At 36.3% G+C, this 16,615-nt stretch overlaps 1 protein-coding gene across 1 annotated transcript in view; it reads right to left on the bottom strand.

Annotated features, from left to right (window-relative positions):
* TSPAN11 (tetraspanin 11) overlaps window positions 1–16,034 on the bottom strand; it is a 144,046-nt gene extending 128,012 nt beyond the window's left edge. Inside the window, exon 1 of the mRNA XM_003771316.3 lies at window positions 15,728–16,034. The gene's annotated coding sequence lies outside the window, so the exon portion shown is untranslated. The remainder of the gene's footprint in view (window positions 1–15,727) is intronic.
* Between the last annotated feature and the right edge of the window lie 581 nt (window positions 16,035–16,615).

Here is a 16,615-nt window from a genome sequence, read left to right as displayed (position 1 = left end):
TGTTGCAGTCATTGTGCCTATATTGTTCATATGGTTTAGAGCAGAAAGGAATCTTTTTGATTCCATATATTTTGGTCTACAGGAAGTTATACCAATCTTTCAACATTTCTCTGAATTCCCTATCTTTATCATTACGTTATTGCATAATAATATTCTATTGCCTTTGCATACAACAGTTTTTTCCCCTAGAAATTATCCAGTTGCTTTACATTCATCTCATTTCTGCCTTATTTCATCTTATTTCTTTGCTCCCACACTGAGTATATTTGACCTCCTTGAGGGATATACCCAGCAGTGGAAATGGATAGATCAAGTAGCATGGAGAATTTAGTAATTTCTCTTGCATAATTTAATAATTTTCTTCCATAATCTCAATTTAAACATCAATTTCTACAAGAAGCCTTTCCTAGTATAACCATCTGGAAATGCTTTCCCACCACAAATAACATGTTTATTTTGTATCTTTTTATCTCCATCATTAGAATGTAGACTCCTTTAAACTTGGGATGAGTTTAATTTTTGTCTTTGTATCTTTGTGCTTAGGATGATATCTGAATTAAATGTCAGAAGGGATTTAATAAATGATTTCTGAAAAATTCTAAATTGATATCTAGAACAGCTGGATCAGTCATAACTCCAACAGTATATTATTAATGTTCTTCTATTTCTACAGCCCCTCAAAACTGCTCTTACTTTTAGTCATTTTTGCCAGTTTGCAGAGTGTGAGATGAATAAAATCTCAGGGTTATCTTAATTACATTTCTCTTATTAGTGATTGGACAAAGCTTTCAAAGAGCCATTTATAATTTTCAAGTTCTTTTAAAAAATAAAATCTTTATTTCCTTTGACCACTTATCTATTAGGGGAATGGCTTCTTGGTCTTCTATAAAGAGCGTTCCAAAAGTCTTAGTACAGTTTTAATCTATTAAAGCTTGGTTCATATTTAATTAGCTAAATTGCTATTAAAGTTATTAAAGCTTAAAACTACATTGCGTTTTGGGACACCAAGTATTTGTGCCAATTCTTTCTATACCTTGGATATTAAACGTTATCTGATATTGGAGGCAAATATTTCCATTCAATAGTTACTCTTTTATTCTATCTTTAATTCTTTTGAGCAAAAGCTTTCAATTTTTATATAATCAAAATTGCCTGTTTTGTTTTTATGACTTTTGTTTCTGTCTCTTGTATGGTTAAGAATTCTACCTGAGTCACAACTATAAAAGATATCTACTTTCATTCTTTCCTCTTTTTCTTTCATTTTTTAAATGATGAAATCTTATATAATCAAATTGCCTGTCCATTTTGAACTTATTGCGGTCTATGGTGTAATACTTTGGACTAAACCTAATTTCTGGCATCCTGCTTTCCATTTTCCTTGGTAGATTTTTTTTTTTTTATAAAGGAAATCCTCCCCCATAATTTATGATCTTGGGTTTAGCAAACACTACACTACTGTAATTGATTGCTTCTGTTTTTTGCTTATCAAGGCTGTTCCCCTGATCTATTTGTCTGTTTTCAAGTGCATACCAAATAGTTTTGATGACTAGCAGTTTATAATCCAGTTTGAAATCTGGCAATGCTATGTCCTCTTCATTTGTCCTTTTTTTCATTATTTCTCTTGAGATTCTACTTTTTTTTTCTCCATATAAATTTAGTTATTTTTCTGTCTTGTTCTATAAGTATCTCTTTGAAGATTAAAAAAAACCTATTTTCTACATTTTCTTTTTATTGGAGAATTTAAGACATTCATGTTTAGGATTATAATTATCAGGTTTTATTGTGTTTTATTCTGTTAAATAATATACATGTATGTATACATATGTATTTCCTTTCCCCCTCTATTTCTTTTAAGTCAGCACCTAGTCCTTGTAGTTTATTTTGCATATACCAGTCTGATTCCTGTCTCCTTCTACCTCTTCTTCTTCCCATTACTGTGCCTAACCTTAAATTTCTGAAGTTTGGGACCTCTGGAGGTCCAAATCACTCCTTTTCCCATCTTGAGAATTAATGCTACCATGAAGAAACTATTCTACTGAAATGCCATCTTCTTAACAGATTTCATATCACGATCCCTGTCCCCTTTTCCAGTCTCTTTTGAAATTGCTTCATATTGTTGCCAGAGTATTCCTTTTCTGCTTTTGGGAAGCATCTCTTTACTTTTGTTTTTGAAATTTTCCCCAAGTGTTTTATCCTTACTATTCCATCACTCTAAAGTCAGAGGAGAGTAGGAAAGAGAGGAAGTAATTCCTTCTCAGCCACTTCTCAATCTGAATTCGGATCAGTGTTTGTCTGAGCTTTCCTATCCTGAGAGTAGCACCAATGATACTAATTTATTAAGGAAGGATTGAAGTTTCATTTTTGCCCTTGAAATATTAATTCATTTCTTCTTATTTTTTTCTGATTTCTCCTATCTTTTGCCTCTCAGATTCTTTAGTTAATTTATGCCCTCCTTACCTTCAGACAATTTTGAAAAAGAAAGATATAAACATGAACTTTCACCAATGCTCATAGACTTGTCTAATTCTAGCCACATGAAAACAAAGATTGCATTTTTTAAGCCTTTGATTGCTAGCTAAAAGTATTTAGTTTTCTTTTGTTTTGATCAATTTACTTGCTTAATTCTGTAAAATGAATTACTCATTCTTTTCTTTTAGTGATGTCCAATGAATTTTTTTTTTTTTTTGATGTTTAGGCTTAGCTTTGCGCGCACACACACACAAACTCATTCATATACACATATATCTGTATATATGGGCATACACACATATATGTACATATATAGATACACCCACACATATACACATATATTGGCAGCAAGGTCCTACAGTGGATAGAATGTCAGGCCTGAGGAAGACTTCTTTTCCTGAGTTCAAATCATGCATCAGACACTTGTTATTATCTGTGTTGACACTGGGCATGTCACTTAACCTTTCTTGTCTCAATTTCCTCATCTATAAAGTAGGCTGGAGGAAGAAATAGCCAAGCACTCTAATTCTTTTATCAAGAAAACTGCAAATGAGAATCACATTTGATATGCCTAAATGATTGAACAATGACAATGCATATAATTTATGCATGTACATATATTTCTATATGTACACATATACTTATGTATTTGTGTCAACAAATCTTTGTGTTTTGGATCACCAACTTTCAATTTTTCCTTGGAATAAAAGGAGCAATCACATGTTATTGATGATATTGGTGATCTTTAGGAATTAAAATTTTTTCCCTCACTTGCTGCTTCCAAAATTTGTCTTTTGATGATGAAGCTTGACCAGGATGTTTCCTGCTAACTTAAACTTTAGGTATTTTTTCTGTTGATGTACTTTGTATTTAGCATTCTATAGTTAAAGTACTTTGACGATGGATCCAGTTGATCTGAATTTAAATTCCAACTCTGCCATTTACTGAGAAAGACTGAAACCTAAGACTCTTCTTAATATTTCTGGGGCTTAGATACCTCACTTACAAAATGAATGTTGGATCAAATGCTATGAAAAACTCCTTCCTACTCCTTGTCTATGAGCCTCTCATTCAATAATTTCCTCTCTGCTTCTAATGCATATAAAATTTCTCCCTTATATGATTTCCTAAATATTTTCTTTTTTCTTGATCTTTTTTGGGGGTGGGGAGGAAAGGGGGGAGGTCAACAATCCTTGGATTATCCTTTCCCATTCTATCTTCAAGTTTAGCATCCTATACTGTAAAACAATCTTTCTGTCTTTTAATTTTATTCAATTAGCTTTCCATTTGCCTGAGCATATTTGCATTATAATGGTCACTCTCTTTTTTCTGTATATTCTCATTTTTTGGAGAACATTTCTGACTTTTTGATGCAAATCCTTTGCTCTTGTTGATTTGTTGACCTTTTCCTTAAGAAGTCATATTTCTGTCCTAATTTCCTTCATGTTTTATCTTAATTATTTTACTGTTCTTACAAGCAATTATTTTAGATTTTTGAAGCTTTTCCTTTTTCAAGGAGCCTTTTACAATTTTCCACCTTCATCAATTTTCCAAAAAGACCCTTAACAGTGTTCCAAGCAAGATCCTAGTGAGAATAATTTGAATTCTATTAACCAGACCATCCTCAAGACCCAAGGAAAAGGAAATGACTGTAGAGAAAAGAGGAAAAAAAATTATAGAGCCCATGAGACAAGACTGTGGTGGAAGAATGAAGCCATAAGTGTGGTCTGGGTTACAATTACTGGTGACAATTAGAGTTGAAAAGGACCTTATAGATTAATCTAATCCAATCCCATTATTTTAAAACATGAGGTAACTGAAAGCCTTAGAAGTTAAATGACATGCCCAGAGTCACACAAGGAAGATAGCAAGCAGGTAATAGCTGGCTGAAGAGCAATAAACAAACAAAAATCTAAGAAAAGAGCACTCTCATTGTAAAGTACAATTTGTACAATTTGTAAAGTATAACAAAGGAAATTGAGCCAAAATCCCCTGAGGAGGGGAATCAAACTGTACTAAAGTGTAGTTAATTATCAAAATAATCCAGTATTGGCCAAGTAATAGAATAGTGGACCAATGGAACTGTGTAAATCACAATATATTGTAGAACATGACCAAAGTAATGGAATTTCATAAGCCCAAAGATCCAAGTTTGGGGGATAAAAAACTTATTATTTGACAAAAACTGGTAGGCAAACTGGAAAACAGCAAAGCAAAAACTAATCATAAAACAATATTTCACATTGTATACCAAAATAAGGTCAAAATGGGTACATAATCTACACATAAAAAGTGTACCATAAGCAGCACAGAATAATTTATCTGTCAGATTTATGAATGAGGGAGGATTGTAGGACCAAATATGATATATAGAGCATTACAAAATGTAAAATGTATAATTTGGACTGTAAATTTTTGCAGTGAATTTTTTTGCATGAAGTTTTTGCATGAATAAAACTAAAATTAGAAAGAAAGCAAAAAAATTTTTATAGCAAGTGCCTCTGATAAAGGTCTCATTTCTCAAATATATAGAGAACTTAGTCAAATTTATACGAATATAAGTCATTCCCCAATTGATAAGTGGTCAAAAGTATTTTCAGACCAAAAACTCAAAGCTATTTATAGTCATGTAAAACTGCTCTAAATCACTATTGATTAGAGAAATGCAAATTAAAATAACTCTGAGGTCCCATATCACACCTCTCAGATTGGCTAATATGATAGAAAATGAAAATGATAAATATTGGAGAGGATGTGGGAAAACTGGAATGCTAATGCACTGTTAGTGGAATTGTGAACTGATCTAACCATTCAGGAAAGGATTTTGGAACCATAAACAAAAGATTATAAAAGTATATAGATCCTTTGATCTAGCAATACCACTACTAGTTATATATCACAAAAAGTTAAAAAAAACAAACAAAGGGAAAAGGACATATTTGTACAAGAATATTTATAGCAACTCTTTTTGTGGTGACTATGGATTGGAAATTAGGGGGATGCTTGTCAACTGGGAAATGGCTGAACAAGATGTGGGAAGGAGGGAGGGAGGAAGAACAAAGGAAGAACTGAGGCAAATAGGGCTAAATGACTTGCTCTGGGTCACACAGCTAGTAAGTATCTGAAGCCAAATTTGAATTCAGAAAGATAAGACTTCTTGACTCAACCACTCTATACACTGTGTCCCCTAGCTGTCAAAGTCCCTTACCCATTTTTGTTTTTAATGGCTGTTCTTATCCCTGACAACATGAATGGAATGTTCATTTGGTATCCTCAGGATATTTTTTTTTCTCAGATTCCCTGCTAACAGACATCTCTGATTTCCACAGACATTATCAAGGCTCCATCGTAAGAATGACTTTTCTGTGGTACTCAAAATCCCTTCCCCTTCTTCCCACTCCCTTTGAGAATTACAGAATTAAAAATTTTAGAACATATAGCTGAAAGATATTCCCAGTATGATTAACCTAAGTGGTCATCCAGCCTCTGGTTAAAAATCTCTAGGGCGGTGGAATTCACATGTCCTGCCCCCTTTTCACAAACCCTGAAGGTAGCCTGTTCCATTTTCTTAATGGCACGCCTAAAGTTGTCTCTGAGACTTAACCACTGGCTATGGTTCTGACCTCTGGGATCAAACAGAAGAGGTCTAATCCTGCTTCCATATCATGGCCTTTCAAAAGCATGGAGACAAATGTTAATGTTCCTCACTTTCATCCCCTTTTGCCAAGTCTTCTCTTCTCCAGGCTAAGCATTCCCAGTTCCCTTTGATCCTCAGGTCATTGACTCAAGGCTGTTCACTCTTCTGGTTACATGGATGCTTTTCAACACCCTTTAGCATAATAACATTTTTTCTTAAAACTGTGGAACTAACAATTATTGAGAGCAGAAGGACAAGGACCTGATAAGTAGCTTTGGTGTATCTCCCTCACTTGGTAATCATAAATGCTAATCATTTCAATTTTTGTTTTGTTTTAAATTTTTAATCATTTCAATTTAAGAAACACTCACAACTTGGACATGGGCAAAAACCCTATAGTTCCTAATGTGAATCCTGAGACAAATCTGCCAATAATGACAGATGAACTCTTATCTTCATCAATGAGTGCTTCTGGAATTATACCATAGGATCCTAGAATTGGAAGATCATCTAGTTCCCAGCTTCTTAAATTGTTGGTTACAACCCCACATGGGGTCTTGTAACTGAATATGGAGGTCACAAAACTATGACTCATTCTCAGGAAATGTTTGATTTTCATACCCATCTTATATACCTGTATGACCAGTATTACATAAAAATTTCTTGGGTGAAAAGGGGTCATGAATGGAAAAAGTTAAAGAAGCCCTGATCTATTCTAACCCTTCATTTTACAGATTAGGAAGCTGAGGCCTAGAGAAGTTAAGGAACTTGATCAAGATCACACAGGTGGTAAGAGTGGAAGAATTGAGAATTAAACCCAAAGATTAAGATTCCAAATGCAGTACTCTTTTCACAATAGCAAGATACTTCTTCATAGTCCTTTAATATTTTATAATAATAAGTACCACATGTCACTTCTTTTATTTCCAGTTTCATAAATGAAAGTGAACCAGATCACACAGCTAATATTTAAACTGGATCCTCTGACTACATATTTAGAATTTTTTCCATATTATTGTTGCTTATTCCATTACATTCTTCTTTTATTTCTGTATATCACTCATTTATGATGCTTGTCATTGCTCATTAAGCTTAGATTTGAAAGGTTCCAAAGAATTTGGATGTAATATAGTTGGAATAGTGATGAATTTAGTTAAGAAAACCAGCTTTGAATCCCGACTTTGATAATTATTAGCTATGTGACCCAGCTCATTATTTTTATGTTCCCTGCCTCTCAGTGTTTTTTCCTTTTTTGAAATAGGGTTGATAATAACATTTCTATTATCTAATTTATATAGGGTGTTGGAAAGAAAGTATTTTGTAAACTCTTAAGCATTACAGAAAAGTGAGCTAACTCAAACCCTGAGTTTTTGAGTCAGGGAATTAGGATTTCTGGTCTGACTCTGCTTCTCCTTATCCAGGCAATCATGTGATGTCTCTGAGACTCAGTCTCCTTATTTGTAAGATTAGGAGGTTTGAATTAGATGATTATTCAGGGATCTTTTGATTCTAAAATTCTCCAGGGATTCTAAGATTATTGCATACTGTGAAATATGTATGCTATTCAGGTAGCAGTCCCCAGATGAACAATCAGGGTCTGAGCACCGACTGATTGGTTAGATTTTTCATATCTTCAAGTCAATTACTCTTTTTCCATAAAATAACATTCTTGTTTAAAGAGGACTAGATATTAACTTCTTAGTGATTAGCAATATTAGCATAATATACAAGTCAAGATATGCTACAGAAAAATGGTCAAAGACTTACTTTCCTGGCTGGAAGTCAAGTATACTTTCTCCCACAAAACTTCAAATGTTAATCTATTTCTGCTTACTTTCAGTTCTTTCTCTATTATTTAAAAAAACAACATCACAGCTTAGATTTCTTAAATAATTTTTGGCTGTCCATCCATTCCAAGTGACCACTTGATAAGTTTTCAATCTTTAAAGCAGCCCTTAGAAGCCCTTAACTAAGTGATTAGTCTTACCAGAAATGGAGTTTTAATTCTTTTAAAAATCTCTCTCTCTCTCTCTCTCTCTCTCTCTCTCTCTTTCTCTCTCTCTCTCTCTCTCTCTCTCTCTCTCTTTCTCCCTTCCTCCCTCCCTCCTTTCCACCTTCCCTTCTCCCCCGTCTCTCTCTTCCTCCCTCCCTCCCCCCCTCTCTCTCCATCTGTCTGTCTCTGTTTTTCTGTTTTGTCTGTCTCATCTGTCTGTTTCTGTCTCTCTTTCCCTACCTTCCTCCGTCCCTTCCCCCCTCCTCTTTCTTTTCCCCTCTCTTTCTTCTCCTCTCCTCTCTTCTTGTCTCCTCTCCTCTCTTTTCCTCTCTTCTCTTTTTTTTTTACATAGAATAACTTTTTCCCATTCAGCTCAGCTGCTCTCCTGTTGTGGCTAATGAAAGAGACCCCCCAACAATTACAAGCTCACAGAACGGTTTCCACACATCACATTTTCCTTTGACTTGTCTTTTTTAACAATTGAGAAAGGGTTGCCTTAGGAACCAATTCACCCAGGCTCAGTTTTTGTGTAGAAAATTAATTTGTATGGCACTGGATAATAAGCATTCAGCTCCCAGTGACTCTCCCCCCGCCCCCCAATTTGCTCCAGGGCTGAAACTTCTAAAAGATGTCATATCCTTTTTGCTTTCTCTGACTATATCTGACACATTCAACCAGATATAATGGTAAACTTATTAATGAGTTTTATATACACAAATATTTAGGTACATGAACATATGTATACATGCATATAACATGCACATACTATGGATGAATTAACTTGAATTTTCCTTTAAGAATCAGCCTGTCCTTCCTCTACTCCAAAGCTTTTTCTGGTTTCTCTAGCCCACAATGACTTCTCTGTTTATTGAATTTTTATGGCATTTATTAATCAAGACCACAGAATTTAGCAACATATTGCTCTCTAATGGTTTCATGTCTGCTAGTCTTGCCTTTTCAACCAAACTCTAGGCCAAATTCAAGCAGGACACTATATTATACTTCTTTTCCTCCCTCTCCACAAATATCAGACACATGAGATGCTTGGTAAATGTTTGTGTTATTCATATGTCAACCTGGACCCTGACCCTTTACATCTCATGGGGGCTTCTTTGAGTTATCATTTCTAGAGGCTCATTTTTTCTCGACCTAAGGTTTCTTTGGGAATGTTAGTATTTGGCTCTGGTATTTTCAAGAAGACTTCATGTCTACCTCTTGGGTATGTATGTATGTGTGTCGGGGGTAGATTTATCTCTTTCCTTGGTGAGGGTTTCCTAAGACAAACTCAAGGAGCAGCTCAAATTTATAAATCCTATCAGTACTATAGTGTCAACATAGAATAATCTGAATTTCTATCATTTGAATGAAAAAAGTAGTTTTATACTAAGCATTTACTGAGACATGGAATTTTACAGGGGAAATCACTATATGCAGGCAGTTGAAATGTGCTGATAAATGTTTAACAACTAGCTTCCGGAAAATAAATGTAGGTTTGACACACTTTTAAGTTTAATTATTGCATTTTCTCCACCACTTTTTTTTCCTGAGTTAATTGAATTTAAGTGACTTGAATAAGCTCACACAACTGGGAAATTTTAAGTGTCTGAAGCAAGATTTGAATTCAGGTCCTTCTGACTTCAGGGCTGGTGCTCTACCCACTGTACCATCTAGCTGCCCTAAATTCTACCACTTTTAAGGGGAATATCTACACTGGGTGGAGAAGGTTCAACAGAAGAACACTTAGGGGAGGAGAGATACATTTCATAATGGGGACTATGCAATGTGTCTAATTTGAAAAGAGATGATGTATAGGGGATTATTTATTCTGAGAAAATGTTTCTCCATTGACAATATCTTTCCTTAAAAGATGACACAGGTTGCCACAAGGTATTGTGTCTTCATTAACAACTTATATCCTAGGGGCAACCAGCATCCAGAAGGATGAGAGGGCATGAACCCTAAAAAAATGAATGGCAAATCATAGCGAGAGTAGCAGGTAGAACTGAATCAAAGAATTTGGGATAGGTAAATTTCAACCAGGGGACAATATTTCTATTCTTATTACATTCTTCAGTAAGTGGTCTTTCTATGGTGAAACATATCAGAAAAATGGTGTGAGGGGTTAAAAGCTACAAAACAATAATAGAAAATGGTTAAAAGAGAGAACTCAAACTTAGTACTTTAGAAGCTTTAATTCTATGAAGAAAACAAAATGGTTAAATAAAGAATAATAAACAGACCATGAATCAAAGACTAAGTTTAGAATAGACAGATGTAGAAGATTAATGAAAAGAATGAGGTAAAGAAATTCCTTTTAGAAAAAGGCAGTGCACAAAAATAACAAAAGAAATTAGAGGGATTAAGAGGCTGGGGAGACTTTGAATTAATGACAATTGGGAGAAGAAGGTAAAGAATTTGATAAAAAATAAAAAGAAAGAAGAAAAAGGAACTAACATATTAGATCAAACATCAAAACCAGGGAAAAGGTTGAGAAATGGGCAGGGTTGAGACGAGGTCAAAAGAGACCATGGGAATAAGACTGTCTTTAAGTAGCTTATACAAGACTAATAGTGAGGACAAAATACTATATCAAAAGGGGAAGGGGAACAAATAAATCCTAAGTTAGAAAAACCATTCTAGATTCATATGGTTAAAATATAAACATAATTTCTCTGACTTTAAATGTGAGTGGACTAAACAATCCAATAAAGCAAAGAAGTGGCAAGGAATAAAAAAAATGAAACCATACAATTTTTTGCTCAACAAAGAATGCATCAAAACATTACCAAAAAACATACATAAAGACAATAAGAGGTTGGAACAAAATTTACTATCAGACGATTCTTAAATAGCAGATACTGCAACCATGCTGCCCAAAAAAGAAAAAAAATAAAATTCACAATGCAAATCGATAAATAAATCACACAACTAACGATATTGGCATAGCATCTAAATTCATCAAAAAAAAGTTAAGTACATTCAAGAAAACATAGATAACACAATAATAGCAATAGATTTCTCTTGTTCCTTGCTTATACTTGGATAAATCTATCAGAAGAGGAAAAACACAGAATTGAACAAACTGGGCAAAAATTAGGGCTAAAAAATCTTCTGAATGGGTCTGCTAGAGAATATGCATATTTTTCAGCATCGTGTGGAATTTTTAAAAAGAAAAACTTACTATATGTTAATACCCAGAGATAATACAAATAAATGTAAAAAGGCAGAAATACTAAACACATTCATAACACAAAACAAACAGTAATCCGTTCAAAGAAGACAAACAGATATAGAAATAAATGGAGACTTGATGAAATCCTAAATAACCAGTGGGTCAAAGAACAATTCATGGAAAAAATAATTATCTGAATAATAATGATGAAGCTACATTCCAAAATTTCAGAGATGTACCTAATACAGTCCTTGGAAGAAAAACTATATTCTAAAAAAACATACATTAGCAAAATAGAAAAGGAAAAGTTTAGCAAACAGAACATACATTAAAAACCTAGAAACACAATAAAATCTAAAATATGTACATATGTGGAAATCTGTAAAATTAGAGAAGAAATAGAAAAATTAAAAACCAAAAAGATGATAAAAATTGTAATTCAAAACTAAAAGCTTGTTGATCAAAAAGACTTTTACAACTGATTAATCTTTAGCCATCCTGATTTAAAAAAAAAAAACAAATTTAGATTCAAATCAACAAAATAACCAGTGAAAAAGGTGAAGAAATAAAAATAATTCTTCACCAGAAGAAATAAAAAAGAATTATCAGATACTCCTAGGCATGGTTAAATGCCAACAAGACTGAGAACACAAGAGAAATAGAGGAATACTTTTACTATGCTATAAGAAAAAAACAAATATAAATCCTGAGAAGCATGGAAAGGCTTGAAATGATCCAAAAAAGTCAGTACAGTCAAGAAAACAATATACACAATGACTTCATCAGGGTAAAGAGAAAGAACAATCACTGCAAACTAACTGAAAATTAATGTTGCAAAGTTACAAGGAAAAGATTTGGGCCTAAAGGAGAAACCTGTCTCAGTCCTTTGCAAAGATAATAAGTCCAAGGATATGGGACACTGAATCATTTTTCTGAACATATTAATGAATTTTGCTGTTTTCCTTTTTTTGTTTAAAATTTTTTGTTCTGATATGAGATTTGTTTGTGTGTATGTGTGTGTGTGTGTGTGTGTATGTGATGGGAGGAGAAAGAAACAGAGGGAGAAATTTAGGCTTTATGAAAATGAAAATTGTTAATAAAAGTGTATTTTGAAGGAAAAAAGAATAAAGGGAGTCCTGTATAAAGGCTTTAAAATTTATCTAAGAGAGAGGTTACTTTTTAGCTGGGTGAAATTCAGAAAGATTCATAGAAAAGGTATCAGCTAAGTTAGACTTTTAAGGATAAGAAGAATTTCTACATGGAAATATAAAAAGAATGAATTTTAGCTAAGATAATTTGTATTTAGTTGGAAGAGAAGGAAAGACTAAAATGTAAAATGCATAAAAGGTAGGAATGTGAAATAAGTGGAAAGATAGGTTAAAATAAAACTGTCTCTGAACAAAGAATTTGTATACTATCCTAGAGATCATAGAGAGTTACTACTGATTCTGATCAGGGGAGTAGTATGATCATATCTTTATATTACTATGATTTTGACCATGTTATTCCTTTCCATTGGAGAAGTAAAGTCTAGAAGCAGAGAGAACAACTTAGAAGTATATTAAAATAGTCCAGATGAGAAGCAATAAAGACTTGAAGTATAAGGCAATGTTAATGAAGAGAATGGGGAAGATATTACAGAATCGACTAGATAACTGATGATAGCATATAAGGGAAAGGAAACCGGCAAAGATGACTGTGGTTTCCAGTCTAGGCGATTGGGAAGATGATGCTTATTTACCACAGAAATTGGAAAGGAAGGAGGAGGGACATGGTTTTTGGGAAATACAATATTTTGGGATCTTCTCTCTCAACCCACTTTCCTCTGCCAAGTTGTCTTCAAGGAAGGCAAACTCATTTCAATATTAGCTTCAATCAAGTATCATCATAAAAGAAAATCACCAGATTAAAAAAAGTAATAAGAGCTATTCAAAATCAAATGATTTTTATAAGTCTTTATTAGTTTGGCTATCTAGTCTATTTCCATTGACCTATTTTGAACCTCTATTCCTTCATCATAGTGAATATTAGTTGATATGTAATTTTTATTTCTGTCAGACATATATATACATATATATATATATATATATTTGCTGAGGCAATTGGGGTTAAGTGACTTGTCCAAGGACCCAGCAAGGAAGTGTTAAGTGTCTGAGGCCAGATTTGAACTCAGGTCCTCCTGACTTCAGGGTTGGTGCTCTATCCCCTGCACCACCTAGCTGCCCCTAGGCTCTCCTTTTGTAGAGAGTTGACATGGTTTTCCCAATATCATATAAAAGATAGCTTCTAGGGTGAGCAAGGAAGACCTAGGAAGTCTCTTGTTCTCTCCATGTATGAACTGCAACACCAACTGTAAATGGAGAATCTTCTGTGCATTTTTAGAATTGAAGAGCTGAAAGTTCTATGCCCAAGACTGGGGCCCAGTTACTGGTTCTGTCTGTTGATTTCCTTATACCTATCCTTGTATGTGTAATAGAAAAACTGATTCAGCCCCTCATGGGGCTGACATGTACTGGAAAGTGTACTTCACTTGGGAGTCGATTGGATTAGAATTCTGGCACTGAAACAAACAAACAAACAAGCAAGCAAACAAGCAAATAAATAAGATCTGGCATTTATGTGTAGAGTATCTATGGGGAAATTATTTGTTCTTCATGACTCTGTTTGTCAAATGGGGACAACAACACTTGAGTTGTTTACCTAATTAAATTAGTGAGGTCTAAAGTCTGCAGGCTGTAGAGAATGATATTTTTTTACTTAAAGTTACAGGGCTAAGTCTGTCCCCTGATTTCCTTTTAAGTGACTTTGAGCAAGTTATTTTTCCTAATTGTGCTTCTCTTCCTCCAAATATGAAAGGTAAGCAATGTCCTTATATACTTCACTTATGTATAAAATTTAGATGCTATCCATGGCAACAGAAAAAGAAGCATTCTTAAAAGTGTTTGATATATGTCTTTAAAAAGTAGTATCATATGGGGGGTAAGTATAAAATACTGTGTACTACTTGCACAGTAGCAGATCCCAGTCACCAAATAACATCTACAGAAACTATATATCATGTGTCAAATTAACTATACATTTGTATCTCACATCCTAGATCAAATACCACTCTCTCCAGACCAAACACCTACACAAGTTCCTAGGCAGGACTAACAACAGGCCATACACAGCATATGGCGGGAGCCTCTGTAGCATCAGATAAACCACACACATAGAAATAGGATACCCGATGGAGATATCACATGCAAGAGTTATGCAGACGATTTTGCCACATATGACTCAGATTCTCTTCCCCATAACTGTTCCGGGAAGTTTATGGTGAGAACAATAGAAATATATCCCAGAATCTCCATGGAATCATTCAGTTTTACAGAATCAAAGAACTAATCAATCGATCCATCAACAAGAGATAATTATACTGCAGGAGTTTGTGCAATATGGACAGGTAGGCAAAAATCTGCCTATTGACAGCCCATACAAGTGCACACTAAGCTGTGAAGAAGTAAATAGAACTACATGTGGAAGGAACCTCAAAGACCGACTGGTCTAGCCCGCTCATTTTACAGAGGAGACATAAATGGTTTTTCCAATGCCCTAAGTAGTGCACTTTTCACCAAGACACACGGCACGTGCACAAACTCACACACACATGCATATACACACATGCACGCACAACTCTACTCTCATTCACATGCAGTCATATACAGGTACCATTTTCCGTCCACCTAAAAGTATTCATTAAATGCTATTTTACATTTGATGCTGTACTGGGCACGGTACTGTCCCTTAGCGATTACATTGAGGATCAGAGCTCTGAGGAGCTTTAGAAATGAGTCTAAACCTTTTACTTAATAAACGAGGACGCTGTCTCAGAGACGGTAAATACTTGATGATCACAAGGCAGAAAATAGAAGAATTAGGATTTAAATCCAGGTCCTCCTCTCTAGAGATTAGGGAGTTTTAAAACACACGCACGCACGCACACGCACAGATTCAGGCTACAAAGGAAGGTGTGAGATAGTAGAGTCACAATGACACACATCGCAGGCTTGATTGACAAACAGACACGCAAGCACAAATTGCAGACGTCAGTCCGCGGATGGGAGTGAGGCACGCGCGGGCACACACGGATACACGGGCTGGCACGTCCCGGGTTTCGGCCGCGCTCCCCCTGGCAGAGCTGGCCCCTCCTCGGGCGCTAGCTGCCCTGGCTCGGGACTGGACGCGTCTGGAGGTCACCTCCTCTTTTGCGCAGGGAAGCTGCAGCCCAGTCCCAGCCCCCGAAGCGTGGCTCCTGGCTGGGCCACCTTCCTCCTCCAGAGTCCCCGCCCCGTCACTGTGCCACGCTGGCTGCCCCGCCTCTCTGCAGTGGGTGGGTGGGTGGGTGCGGGTACGCGCTAGTGTCATGCCAGGGTGCAAGCCTTCTCCCCCTCGCTCCCTGCAGCCCCTCACTTACCAGGGGCGTCGGACCCGAGGCTCTCTGGCTGCGGAGGTTCTGAGCCCAATGAGGCGGAGATCGCAGCTCTCCTCCGCTGCACAGCAGCCTTCCCCCCGCCCCAATTTCTCCTCCCACCCGGAGAGGTCAGGGAAGGGGCATTCTGGTCAGCCCGATCCTCAGACTAGGAGTCCGGAGCAGTCTGGGCTTCAAGGCTGACTGCCTCGGGGCACTTTCTTCCCGGCCAATGCCAGACTCACACTCGAACGAACCCCTATGGCACGGACTACTGTCCCTTCCCCACGCCCCTCCTCAGTTCCCCATCTCCCTCCTCCTCCACTCCGCTTCACAAGGACGGACATTCACTGGGGGGCCTCTGCAGACAGTCTTTTTGTTCTGGAGTTTGGCATTTGGCTTTTTTTAATTCAGGGCACACAGAGCAGATCACGCCTGAGTGTGGGACAGCTGGGATGTTGCCTAGGGAAACCTTACAGATGCAGAAGAAATGGAGGGGTGGAGGAGGTGGGGGCTGACAAAAATGTTTCTCTCCTCAGCAACCAACCTCTCTGGCCCCTTCCCCTTCCCACTCCTGTCCCCCGGTTCTCGGCCCCCACCTCATTCGGAGATGTCTCTTCCGTAGGTCAGGGTTCCAGGGTCAGATCACAAGCGTTTGTATTGGTCACTGGGAGAAGTTAAGAAAAATGGGAACGGACTCACCCTTGGGGAAGAGAAAAAGACCAGTAGCAATGGGTCAGATGCGGACGGTTATAAGGGGACACGACATTCTGGGAACTCTTCTTTGTCTGGTGTGGTGTAGCAGGTGGAGACTGTGGGAGTTATAATAATAACTAGCACAATATGTAGGGATTTAAGGTTTTGCAAAGTGTTCCTCTTAGTTGAGCTTCACAG

Source organism: Sarcophilus harrisii, chromosome 5 (genome assembly GCF_902635505.1).
Source record: "Sarcophilus harrisii chromosome 5, mSarHar1.11, whole genome shotgun sequence".
Lineage (NCBI taxonomy): Eukaryota > Metazoa > Chordata > Mammalia > Dasyuromorphia > Dasyuridae > Sarcophilus > Sarcophilus harrisii.
Note: the sequence above shows the minus strand (reverse complement) of the source record. Positions and strands in the feature narration are given on the sequence as shown.